This window comes from Canis lupus, chromosome X (assembly GCF_011100685.1).
Source record: "Canis lupus familiaris isolate Mischka breed German Shepherd chromosome X, alternate assembly UU_Cfam_GSD_1.0, whole genome shotgun sequence".
Lineage (NCBI taxonomy): Eukaryota > Metazoa > Chordata > Mammalia > Carnivora > Canidae > Canis > Canis lupus.
Window position 1 is genome coordinate 69,850,248 of NC_049260.1, and position 12,102 is coordinate 69,862,349.

General features: G+C 38.7%; 1 pseudogene; it reads left to right on the forward strand.

The window, feature by feature from the left end:
- LOC608992 overlaps positions 1-8,707 on the forward strand; it is a 67,808-nt pseudogene extending 59,101 nt beyond the window's left edge.
- The last annotated feature ends 3,395 nt before the right edge of the window (positions 8,708-12,102 follow it).

Sequence of the window (12,102 nt, forward strand, 5' to 3'; positions counted from 1 at the left end):
GAGGAAACGAATGCATTTCTGGAAAATCACAAACTACCAAAACTGGAACTGGAAGAAATAGAAAACTGAACAGGCCAATAACCAGGGAGGAAATTGAAGCAGTCATCAAAAACCTCCCAAGACACAAAAGTCCAGGGCCAGATGGCTTCCCTGGGGAATTCTTTCAAATGTTTAATGCAGAAACCATACCTATTCTGCTAAAGCTGTTTGGAAAGATAGAAAGAGATGGAATATTTCCAAACTCTTTCTATGAGGTCAGCCTCACCTTAATTGCAAAACCAGACAAAGACCCCACCAAAAAGGAGAATTATAGACCAATATCCCTGATGAACATGGATGCAAAAATTCTCAACAAGATACTAGCCAATAGGATCCAAGAATACTTTAAGAAGATTATTCACCATGACCAAGTGGGATTTATCCCCAAGATGCAAGGCTAGTTCAACACTCGTAAAGCAATCAACATGATAGATCATATCAGCAAGAGAAAATAAAAGAACTATATGATCCTCTCCATAGATGCAGAAAAAGCATTTGACAAAATACATCATCCATTCTTAATTAAAACTCTTCAGAGTGTAGGGATAGAGGGAACATTCCTCAGAATCTTAAAACCATCTAGAAAAAGGCCACAGCAAATATCATTCTCAATGGGGAGGCACTAGGAGCCTTTCCCCTAAGATCAGGAACGAGACAGGGATGTCCACTCTCAGCACTGCTATTCAACATAGTACTGGAAGTCCTAGCCTCAGCAATCAGGCATCAAAAAGAATTAAAAGGCATTCAAAGTGGCAAAGAAGTCAAACTCTCCCTCTTTGCAGATGACATGATACTTTACATAGAAAACCCAAAAGACTCCACCCCAAGATTACTAGAACTCATACAGCAATTTGGCAGTGTGGCAGGATACAAAATCAATGCCCAGAAGTCAGTGGCATTTCTCTATACTAACAATGAGACTGAAGAAAGAGAAATTAAGGAGTCAATCCCATTTACAATTACACCCAAGAGTATAAGATACCTTGGAATAAACCTAACCAAAGAGATAAAGGATCTATACCCTAATAACTATAGAACACTTCTGAAAGAAATTAAAGAAGACACAAAGAGATGGAAAAATTTTCCATGCTCATGAATTGGAAGAATTAATATTGTGAAAATGTCAATGTTACCCAGGGCAATTTACACGTTTAATGCAATCCCTATCAAAATACCATGGACTTTCTTCAGAGAGTTAGAACAAATTATTTTAAGATTTGTGTGGAATCCGAAAAGACCCCAAATAGTCAGGGGAATATTAAAAAAGAAAACCATAGCTGGGGGCATCACAATGCCAGATTTCAGGTTGTACTACAAAGCTGTGGTCATCAAGACAGTGTGATACTGGCAAAAAACACAGACACAAAGATCAATGGAACAGAATAGAGAATCCAGAAGTAGACCCTCAACTTTATGGTCAACTAATATTTGACAAAGGGGCAAAGACTATCCACTCGAAAAAAGATAGTCTCTTCAATAAGTGGTGCTGGGAAAATTGCACATCCACATGTGGAAGAATGAAACTATACCATTCTCTTACACAATACACAAATATAAACTCAAAATGGATGAAAGATCTTAATGTGAGACAAGATTCCATCAAAATCCTAGAGGACAACACAGGCAACACCCTTCTTGAACTTGGCCACAGCAACTTCTTGCAAGATACATCCATGAAGGAAAGAGAAGGAGAAACATTATATGGTCTCATTTATTTGGGGAATATAAAAAATAGTTAAAGGGAATAAGGGGGAAAGGAGACAAAATGAGTTGGAAATATCTGAAAGGGAGACAAAACATGAAAGTCTCCTAACTCTGTGAAACGAACTAGGGGTGGTGGAAGGGGAGGTGGGCGGGGGGTGGGGGTGACTGGGTGACGGGCACTGAGGGGGGCACTTGATGGGATGAGCACTTGATGTTATTCTATATGTTGGCAAATTAAACACCAATAAAAAATAAAAAAGAAGGAAAGAAAGAAAAAGAATTATGCAAAATTAGAATAGACTTATGGAGTCAATGACTTTATCACATGCATTAAAATTTACATTATAGGAATGCCACAGAAGTGAGAGAAAAAGGAGGCAGAAAATGTATTTGAAGAAATAATAGCTGAAAACTTTCCTAATCTGGGGAAGAAAACAGATATCTAGATCCAGGAGGCACAGAGAGAATCCCCAAGCAAAATCAGCAAAAGTAGATCCACACCAAGACATGTAATTTAAATGGAGGTGCCTGGGTGGCTCAGTCGGTTGAGTAATTGACTCTTGGTTTTGGCTCAGGTCATGATCTCAGAGTCATGAGATGAAGACCTGCATTGGGCTTCATGCTTGAAATAGAGTCTGCTTGAGATTCTCTCCCTCTCCCTCCTTCCATCCCCATACTAGTGCTCAATCTCTCTAAAATAAATAAATAAATAAAATCATTAACAATAAAATGATAAAATAAAATAAATGTCAAAGGAGTGATAAAAAAGTTTACAAAGCAGCAAGACAAGAAGACAGTGACATACCAGGGGACTCTCATAAATCTATTAGTAGATTTTTCATCAGAAACTTGGAAAACCAGAAATATGTGGCATGATATAATTAACATGCTGAGTGGGAAAAATCTGTAGCCAAGATTTTTCTATCCAGCAAGGCTATCGTTCAGAATAGGAGAGATAAAGAGCTTCCCAGATAAGGAAAAACTAAAGGAGTTTATGACCACTAAACTAGTCCTGCAAGAGATATGAAAGGGGACTCTGAGTGAAAAGAAGAGACCAGAGTGACAGTATGAATGTAAAACACAAAAACAGTAAAAATAAATACTTCTATTAAAAAATCAGTCAAGAAAATCACAAAATAAAAAGATAAAAAATATCTCCTCAAATATCTGCCAAATTGAAGCAGGAAGAAACAGAAAATTTGAATGAACCAAATACCAGCAAGGAGATTGAATCAGTAATCAAAAAACTTCCAATGAACAAAAGTCCAGGACTAGATGCCTTCACAGATGAATTCTACCAACCATTTATTTTTTTAAGTGAAGTGGAATTTTTTATTGCTTTTTTTGTATACTTTTTTATTGGAGTTCGATTTGCTAACATATAGCATAACACCCAGTGCTCATCCCATCAAGTGCCCCCCTCAGTGCCCATCACTCAGTCAACCCATCCTCCTGCTCACCTCCCCTTCCACTACCCCTTGTTCATTTGCCAGTTAGGTGTCTCTCATGTTCTGTCACCCTCACTGATATTTCCCACCCATTTTCTCTCCTTTCCCCTTTAATCCCTTTCACTATTTTGTATATTACCTGAACGAATGAGACCATATAATGTCTGTCCTTCTCCGATTGACTTACTTCACTCAGCATACACCTTATAGTTCTATCCATGTCGAAGCAAATGGTGGGTATTTGTCGTTTCTAATGGCTGAGTAATATTCCATTGTATATATATACAATATCTTCTTTCCAAACATTTAAAGAAGAGTTAATACCTATTCTCAAACTATTCCAAAAAATTAAAATGGAAGGAAAACTTCCAAATTCATTCCGCAAGGCCAGCATTACCCTGATCCCAAAATCTGATAAAGATACCAAAAAAAGAGAGAGAGCTAAAGGCCAATATCTTTGATGAACCTACATGCCAAAATCCTCAAAAAATACTAGCAAACAGAAACCAAAAATATATTTTAAAAAATCATTCACCACAGTCAAGTAGGCTTTATTCCCAGTATCTAAGTGTGGTGGAATAGTCACAATTCGATTGATGTGTTACATCACATCAATAAGAGTAAGGATAAAAACCTTATGAGCATTTCAATAGACACAGGAAAAGCATTTGACAAAGTACAACATCCATTCATCATAAAAGCCCTCAACAAAGTAGGTTTAGAGGAAACACCACAACATAATAAAGGCCATAGGAAAACACACAGCAAACATTATACCTAATGGGGAAAAACTGACAGCTTTCCCCTAAAATCAGGAATAAGGCAAGGATGTCCGCTCTCAACACTTTTAGTCAACATAGTACTGGAAGTCCTAGCCTCAGCAATTAAACAACAAAAAGCAATAAAAGGTATCCAAATTGGTAAGGAAGAAGTAAAACATTCACTATTTACAGATGACAAAATACTCTATATGGAAAACCCTAAAGATTTCACACACACACAAACCTGCTAAAACTAATACACAAATTCAGCAAAGTCACAAGATAAAAAAAAATCAATGTGCAGAAATATGTTGCATTTCTATACACTAATGAACAAGCAGAAAGATAAATTAAGAAAACAGTCCCATTTAAAATTGCACCAAAAAGAATAAAATATCTAAGAATAAACTGAACCAAATATATTAAAGATATGTACTCTGAAAGCTATAACACTGATGAAAGCAACTGAACATGACACAAAGTAATGGAAAGACACTCCATGCTCATAGATTGGAAGAACCAATATTGTTAAAACTTCTGTAATACCCGAAGCATTCTAAAGATTTAATTCAATTCTTATCAAGATACCAACAGCATTTTTCACAGAACTGGAACAAAGAATCCTAAAATGTATATGGAAACACAAAAGGTCCCAAATTGCCATAGCAAATTTAAAAGGAAAACCAAAGCTGGAGTTATCACAGTTCTAGACTTCAATTGGTATTACTCAGATGTAGTAATCAAAACAGTATGGTACTGGCACAAGAATAGACATATAGATCAATAGAATAGAATAGAGAACACAGAAATTAACCCAAAATTATATGGTCAATCATCTGGCAATGTAGGAAAGAATATCCACTGGGGGATAAAACAGTATCTTCAACAAATAATATTGGGAAGACTGGATAATTACATGCAAAAGAATGAAACTGGACCACTTTCTTTCACTATACCCCAAAATAAATTCCAAATAGATTAAAGACTTAAATGAAAGATCTGAAACCATAAAAATCTTAGCAGATAGCACAGGCAGTAACTTCTTTGACATCAGCTGTAGCAATATTTTTCTAGATATGTCTCCTGAGGCAAGGGAAATAAAAGCAAAAATAAACTATTGGGATTCCATTAAAATAAAAAGCTTCTGCACAGTAAATGATCAACAAAACTAAAAAGCAGCCTACTGCTTTTTATGGAATGGAAAAGATATTTGCAAATGACATATCCAATAAAAGATTAGTATCCAAAACTTACAAAGAACTTATACAACTCAACACCCAAAAAACAAATACTCTAATTAAAAATAGGCAGAAGACATGAAGGGACATTTTTCCAAAGAAAACTTCCAGATGGCCAACAATTGAAAAGATTCTCAACATCACTCATCGCAGGAAAATGTAAATAAAAACTATAATGAGGTATCATTTCATACTTGTCAGAATGGCTGAAATCAAATACACAGAGACAATAAATGTTGGTGAGGATGTGAAGAAAAAGAAAACCACGTGCACTGCTTGTAGGAATGCAAACTGGTGTTGCCACTATGGAAAATTGTGTGGAGGTTCCTCAATATTAAAAAATAGCACTGCCCTATTATCCAGCAATCATACTACTGAGAATTTACCTAAAAATTACAGAAACATTAATTCAAAGGGATACATGCAACCCTATGCTTATAGCAGGGTTATATACAATAACCAAGTAGTGAAGCACCCCCAAATGTCCAACCATAGATAATGGAGATTATATATATATATATATATATATATATATATATATATATATATATATAATTTTGCCATAAAAAAGAATAAAATCTTATCATTTACAATGACACTGATGGAGCTAGAGAATATAATGCTATGTGAAATAAGTCAGATAAAGACAAATATGATTTCTCCCATACATAGCATTTAAGAAACAAAAAGAAAATGAGCAAAGGGAAAAGGAACAAATCAAGAAACATACTCTGAACTATAGAAAGCAAACTGATGGTTACCAGAGGGGAGGTGGGTAGGGGAATGGGTGAAATTGGTGATGGGGATTAAGGAATGCACCTGTTGTGATGAGCACTGGGTAATGTATGGATTATTAAATCACTATACTGTATACCTAAAACTAATATAATACTAATATAATACTGTGTGTTAGCTATGTTGGAATTTAAAATAAAAAAAAATAGGGGCACCTGGGTGGCACAGTTAGTTAAGCATCCAATTCTTGGTTAACTTAATTGAAAATCTACACAGAATAGTCATGCTAGAAAATAATGTTGGTATAAGGACATGCCCTAGAATAGGAAGTGAAAGCCATTTTCCATCTTCTGTGCATTATGTAAGAAAGTGCCAACAAACATAGCCACTGGGTGCAATAGAGGACACAACAAGCTTTTGTTCCAATGGTCCAATGGTCAGAATTGTTCAGTAGTCCTTATCCAAGGGGAGATTTTTTTTTGTCATATGTAAATGATATGTATGTGTAATAAAAAGGAAGAGAGTCACTATAAGCAACATACATTCTGCTGGGCACATGACCAACTAACTCAAATGTTAGTTAACTTCTCTGGCCCTCAATTTTCTTGTCTCTAAAATCAGTTGTTCAAATATCCACTAAGGTCTCCCACCATTTATGAAACTTTATGGCTTTATTTGACTATGGATGAATATTTTAATACCAGATACAGTGTAGATCTAAATGTGAAAAATAAAACTTTAAAACTTATAGAAAAAATAGATAAGGCTATATGACAAGGGGATAAAAAAGAAATGCATAGCAATACCAAAATAAGTAGAAACTTCTTCCACATTATTTTTTAAAAAGATTTTATTTATTTATTCATGAGTGACAGAGAGAGAGGCAGAGACACAGGCAGAGGGAGAAGCAGGCTCCATGGGACCCGATCCCCAGTCTCTAGAATCACGCCCTGGGCCAAAGGTGGCCTTAAACCGCTGAGCCACCCGGGCTGAGCCAGCTGGACTGCCCCTCCTTCCACATTATTAAGGCACATTGATAATAGTGAAAATATACTTGTATTTTCTACCTCTCAGTGTTCAATATTATTTTAGATCACCAAGAGAAAACCCTAGCACTTAAAATTGTATGAAGAGGGAGGCAAGGAAGCAGCGTTTTTAGTCGCGCGGCCCGAGATCAGGGGGAGGCAGGTTGTGGGGGCCCCGGCTGGGGGTCCGCGGCGATCCCCGGTTCCGTGCCAGGAGCCCGCATGCTCCCGGCGGCCGGCGCGGCGAGGCGGGCGCGCGGGGCAGAAAGCGGAGGAGCCGGGAGGAGCCCGTGGGAGAAGGGGAGGAGCGCCGGGCTCGCCATCCCCCGGCGCCGGCTCTGCGGCTGCTGAATCGGAAACCGCAGGGAGGATCCGGGGAAATAAAGACGCCCGAGAACGACCTCCAGAGAGGCCGCCTGAGCCGGGGCCCGCGCGCCGCCGCACCAGCCCCCGGCTTGGGTGACCCGGGCGGGCGGTCGGAGCACTCAGCCACGCACGCCCCGGGGGCCCCCGCCGACGCCGGCGCTGCAGCCAGGAACGCGCTGCTGCACAACGGCTTCCACCCGCCGCCAGTCCAGCCCCCGCGCCTCCCGCTCTTGCCAGAGCCGCAGCCGCAGCCACTGCCCCTCAGCACGACTCCCCGGCCAAGAAATGCCGGCTGCGGAGGAGAACGAGCAAACACAGGCTGCCATTCCCATGGTTCAGCATGGATATCGGCGGAACGCTGATTAAAGTGGTCTACTTCGAACCGAAGGATATTACAGCTGAAGAGGAGCAAGGGGAGGTGGAGAACCTGAAGAGCATCATGAAGTATTTCACTTCTAATATGGCTTATGGGAAAACCGGGATCCGAGACGTCCATCTAGAACTGAAAAATCTGACCGGGTGTGGGCGCAAAGGGAACCTGCACTTCATCCGCTTCCCCGGCTGTGCCGTGCACAGGTTTATTCAGATGCGCAGCGAGAACTTCTCCAGCCTTCGCACCACCCTCTGCGCCACCGGAGGCGGGGCTTTCAAGTTTGAAAAGGACTTCAGAATGATTGCTGACCTGCAGCTCCATAAACTGGATGAACTGGACTGTCAGTTGACTCCGTCGGCTTCAACGGCAAGCCGGAATGTTACTATTTTGAAAATCCTACAAATCCTGAATTGTGTAAAAAAAAAAAAAAAAATGCCTTATTGCCTTGATAACCCATACCCTATTTTGCCGGCGAACATGGGCTCAGGTGTCAGCATTCTAGCAGTATACTCCAAGGACAACTATAAAAGAGTTACAGGGACCAGGTAAACATGGTTTCTGCTGGGAGAACCTTTCTGTACTTAAACCCAGGCCTCTATGTTGAATACCAGTTTATAAAAAGATTATTTGTGTTGAGCACATTTTTAAAAGAAATAGCTTAAAAAGGATTTACTGCATGATATGTTAACATAGCAAGAGGATAATTTATATGAAGATTCGTAAAACATAGTCCTTAGCCTGCTGGAAACTGGTCAGGTTGAGGGAAGAAGGCCACACCCACCAAAAACAAAAAGCAGTATGTGTTAAGTGCCAAATGAATGGCAGGGACCGGACCGTAGGATCCACAAGAAAGGGTGCTTGGGATGGTCAGAGAGGGCTTCAGAAGAAGCCTTCTTTTAGAATTTCCTTGGTGCCGAGCACAGGATGAATTGCTTAAAATCATCTGTCATTCCAACCAGTAAACCAAACTGGGTTTACCAAAAAAAAAAAAAAAAAAAGTTTTTTACCCTCGGTTAAATGTCTCACCTGAAAACTGGAATAGTTGGCACGCCTCATAAGGAATTTCGGAGTACCACAGACAGGTTTAAAACAGCCCTCCAAGACGGGGAGAGTACCTGGTAGTTAGTGCGTTCGTGCCCTAAGGGCAGAGGCGCTCAGCTTCCTGTTAGTAGGGATCAGACATGAGAAGAGGATCCAGGATCAGAAATCTTTGAGACGTCCTTGTGTAAATGAAATTTTTAAAAGTTTTTCTTACTTGCAAGTGAATGATTTGGTGTGAAGTGTTTCTCCCACTTAGGAGACCCCAGAACCTGTTTTTAGAGAAATGACTTAAGGAACTAGTGCCATGTGGAATGTGCTTTGGAACATGATGTTGAAACCATTGTTTTTTGTTTGTTTGTTTGTTTATTTGTTTTTGCTTTTTTAAAGATTTTATTTATTCATGAGAGACGCACAGAGAGGGGCAGAGACATAGGCAGGGGGTGATGTAGGCTCCCGGCGGGGAACCCAATGTGGGACTTGATTTGGGGACCCCAGGATCACGCCCTGAGTCAAAGGCAGACACTCAACTGCTGAGCCACCCAGGCGTCCCAGAAAACATTGGTTTTTAAAGATGAAGATATCATGTCACTCCTCTGGGCCTCCGCATCTTTGTTTGTGCCATGAAGGGAGTCGTTTCTTAGATACTGTCTGTGGACATTTCCAGCCCGGAAATTCTGCTGCACTCCTCCCTCATCCATTAGGAGAAACAGCACTGTTTTGCTACCCCTACATGATCTGTAAGGGGTCTGCATCAGTGACTCACCACTCGGGAAGGGAAGATTTAGCCCGCCTCACCCCCGGGGGGGAATTTTGGCAATTTTTGGCCATCCCTATTGGAGGTGGGTGCTACTGGCATTTAGTACTTCGAGGTCAGGGGTACTGATAAATATCTGCAATGCACGAATAACAGCAAACAACAAAAAAAAAGTATTGAGCCTCAGAAGTCAATATAGTACTTCTATTGAGAAACCTTGGTGCACAAGTGTGTGTACACACACACCCTCACTGAATCCTGCTTATGTTCAGAATATAGGAAGTTAATTACCCCAGGTATACCTTTTCTCATTGAGCATACAGAACTAAGCTTTCTTGCACACAGAAAAATCACAACTGCCCCAGGGCTTCACTAGGACTGTCAGGAGCATCAAAGATAAATGAATATTTCAACCAAGCTTGTTTTACCTTAGATGGCGATCTCATTAGAGTACAATTTTGAAGTAACTCCAGACTTCCCCCCAGGAATCATTGAATTGAGAGAGCTAGGCCCAAGGTAACAACAAGTTAAACACTATGCTTAATGAGAGGTATTTATCATTTCATTGATTAACACTTAAAGAAATCATGAATCACAATCACATTTTGTATTTTCTCATACTTGGAAGTTCCATGAATCTGGATCATCTTTAACAGCAGCTAATGAGCTCACTGTGGTGTTTGGCTTCTATTACATATGTAATCATGCTCATATATTCCAGCTATTTGGTAAATGCCCATTAATGACCAATGTTTTTCAATCCTCAACAAATCCTGTCTGGATGTCCAAGTTACCCTGCAAGTGTTTTTCAACTAGTAATTTTGGAAATGTGCTACAGCAGACTGAAGGTTAATAGAGAGCTCTTTCGGGGGCTGCCACAGGCAGGAGAAGGGAAGGAAATGTCCATTCTGTGGGCTGCAGCTCCTCTCAGTCCAACCAGAGTTGTTCTGCCACAGGCTTCGTTTGATCTAAGTTACAAAACCACTAATATGAACCGTTAACGGTGAGCAGCGAACATCAGTGTGTGGAACATACTTTGGGAATCACTGATCAGAGCAAATGGCTTCAGCTTTACATTTATTACTGCTATTGTGACCTGATAGGTATAACTCCAGGGTTTTTGTTATATTATGCCCTATTCTTTCCTCGAACATTTTTATTTTTAGGAAGACATATCATTCCAGAAGATCAGTTTTCTTTTAAACATCTGATTTTAAATGGTTTGTTTTGTGTTATGTGTGATTTTATTGCATCCTAGATTAGGGAGCAACACTTTTTTTTCTATTGACAGTACTCTAATTTTATTGTAGCAGTCAGAGAAAAAAGAGAACTTTACAGCCAACACTGTTGCAGTGTGCAGATTATTAAAAGAGAAATGTAAAGAATTTTGAAACTTTGGTTGAAGGAAGTAGTACACCTCGTCTCATTGTTTTGGAATCTAGTTTAAGAGCACAAGCACCTGTCAGTAATTGAAGATTTCTTCTACTTTTCCCTAAAATCCCTCACTGCAAGGTTGTTGGGATTTTCAAAAAATAATGATGCTATTCAACAGCTGTCTCTAAGCCGTATGTTTTTGTCTCCGATATGCTGAGGGTCTTACTGTGTCTGCTGAAACAAACAGGTATCTGATTATGAGCAAGAGAACCACATTGGTTAAACACTGGTTAGCAGGTTGAGGATATGAATAAAATGCTCTTCTGTGACTGTGATTAAATAAATAAATAAATAAATAAACTAACTAACTAACTAAAATTGTATAAAGACATGAATAAATGAAGCAGATGTATTTACTTTTTTAGTGTACAGCTTTAGCTTCACACTTAAACAGGTAGATACAGGCTAGTGTTTAGAAGATAATCTTCAAAACCAAAGAAAAACACCTCATTATAGAAGCCTTATTCTTGCTGGATATCATTAAGTACATATTTATTTCCTCAAACTTACTTCTTATTACATTGTCAAGAACTGCAATTCATACCTATCCTACAATCAGCAATATAGTTCTTAAATTTCAAATAGGAGGAAACTCATTGAATGAATGAATTGCAAAAACAAGACAAAAACAATTTTTGTAAAATTAACAGAATGAGAACGCTAATAATAATTATTTCAACAATTAGCAAATTTTATTTATTTAAAAAGAAGTGTTACTTGTTAAATAAATTTTAGTGACTTTAATAACTAAAGCAAAGGATGAGATGTATTAATAATCAATTATGAATATTGATTACAATAAAAACACATAACCAAGGTAACTGATAATAATCCTTATGAACAAAATAATTGGATTCCAAACTTCCTCAAAAGAGCTCCTTTTTTTGCTTAAATTACTATAACCAATTATACATTATTTAATTGTACAATTATTATCATACATAAAACTTCATGGTAAGTTAGTAGTATTGAAAGTAAGTACTGAAAGAATGAAGGAAAGAATTGAGGTTGCTGTAAGAGGGAATGGAAAATTATAAATCAGGCCAAAATGTTAAATGTATTTTCTTTTTTTTGGCTCTTTTTGATTCTCCTCTCACAGGTATATAAAGCAGAGCCATAAGTGGAAGATAACAGTACCCATTTTCTTCATTCTTGATCAGAGAAGAAAACCATTGAAATTGAAG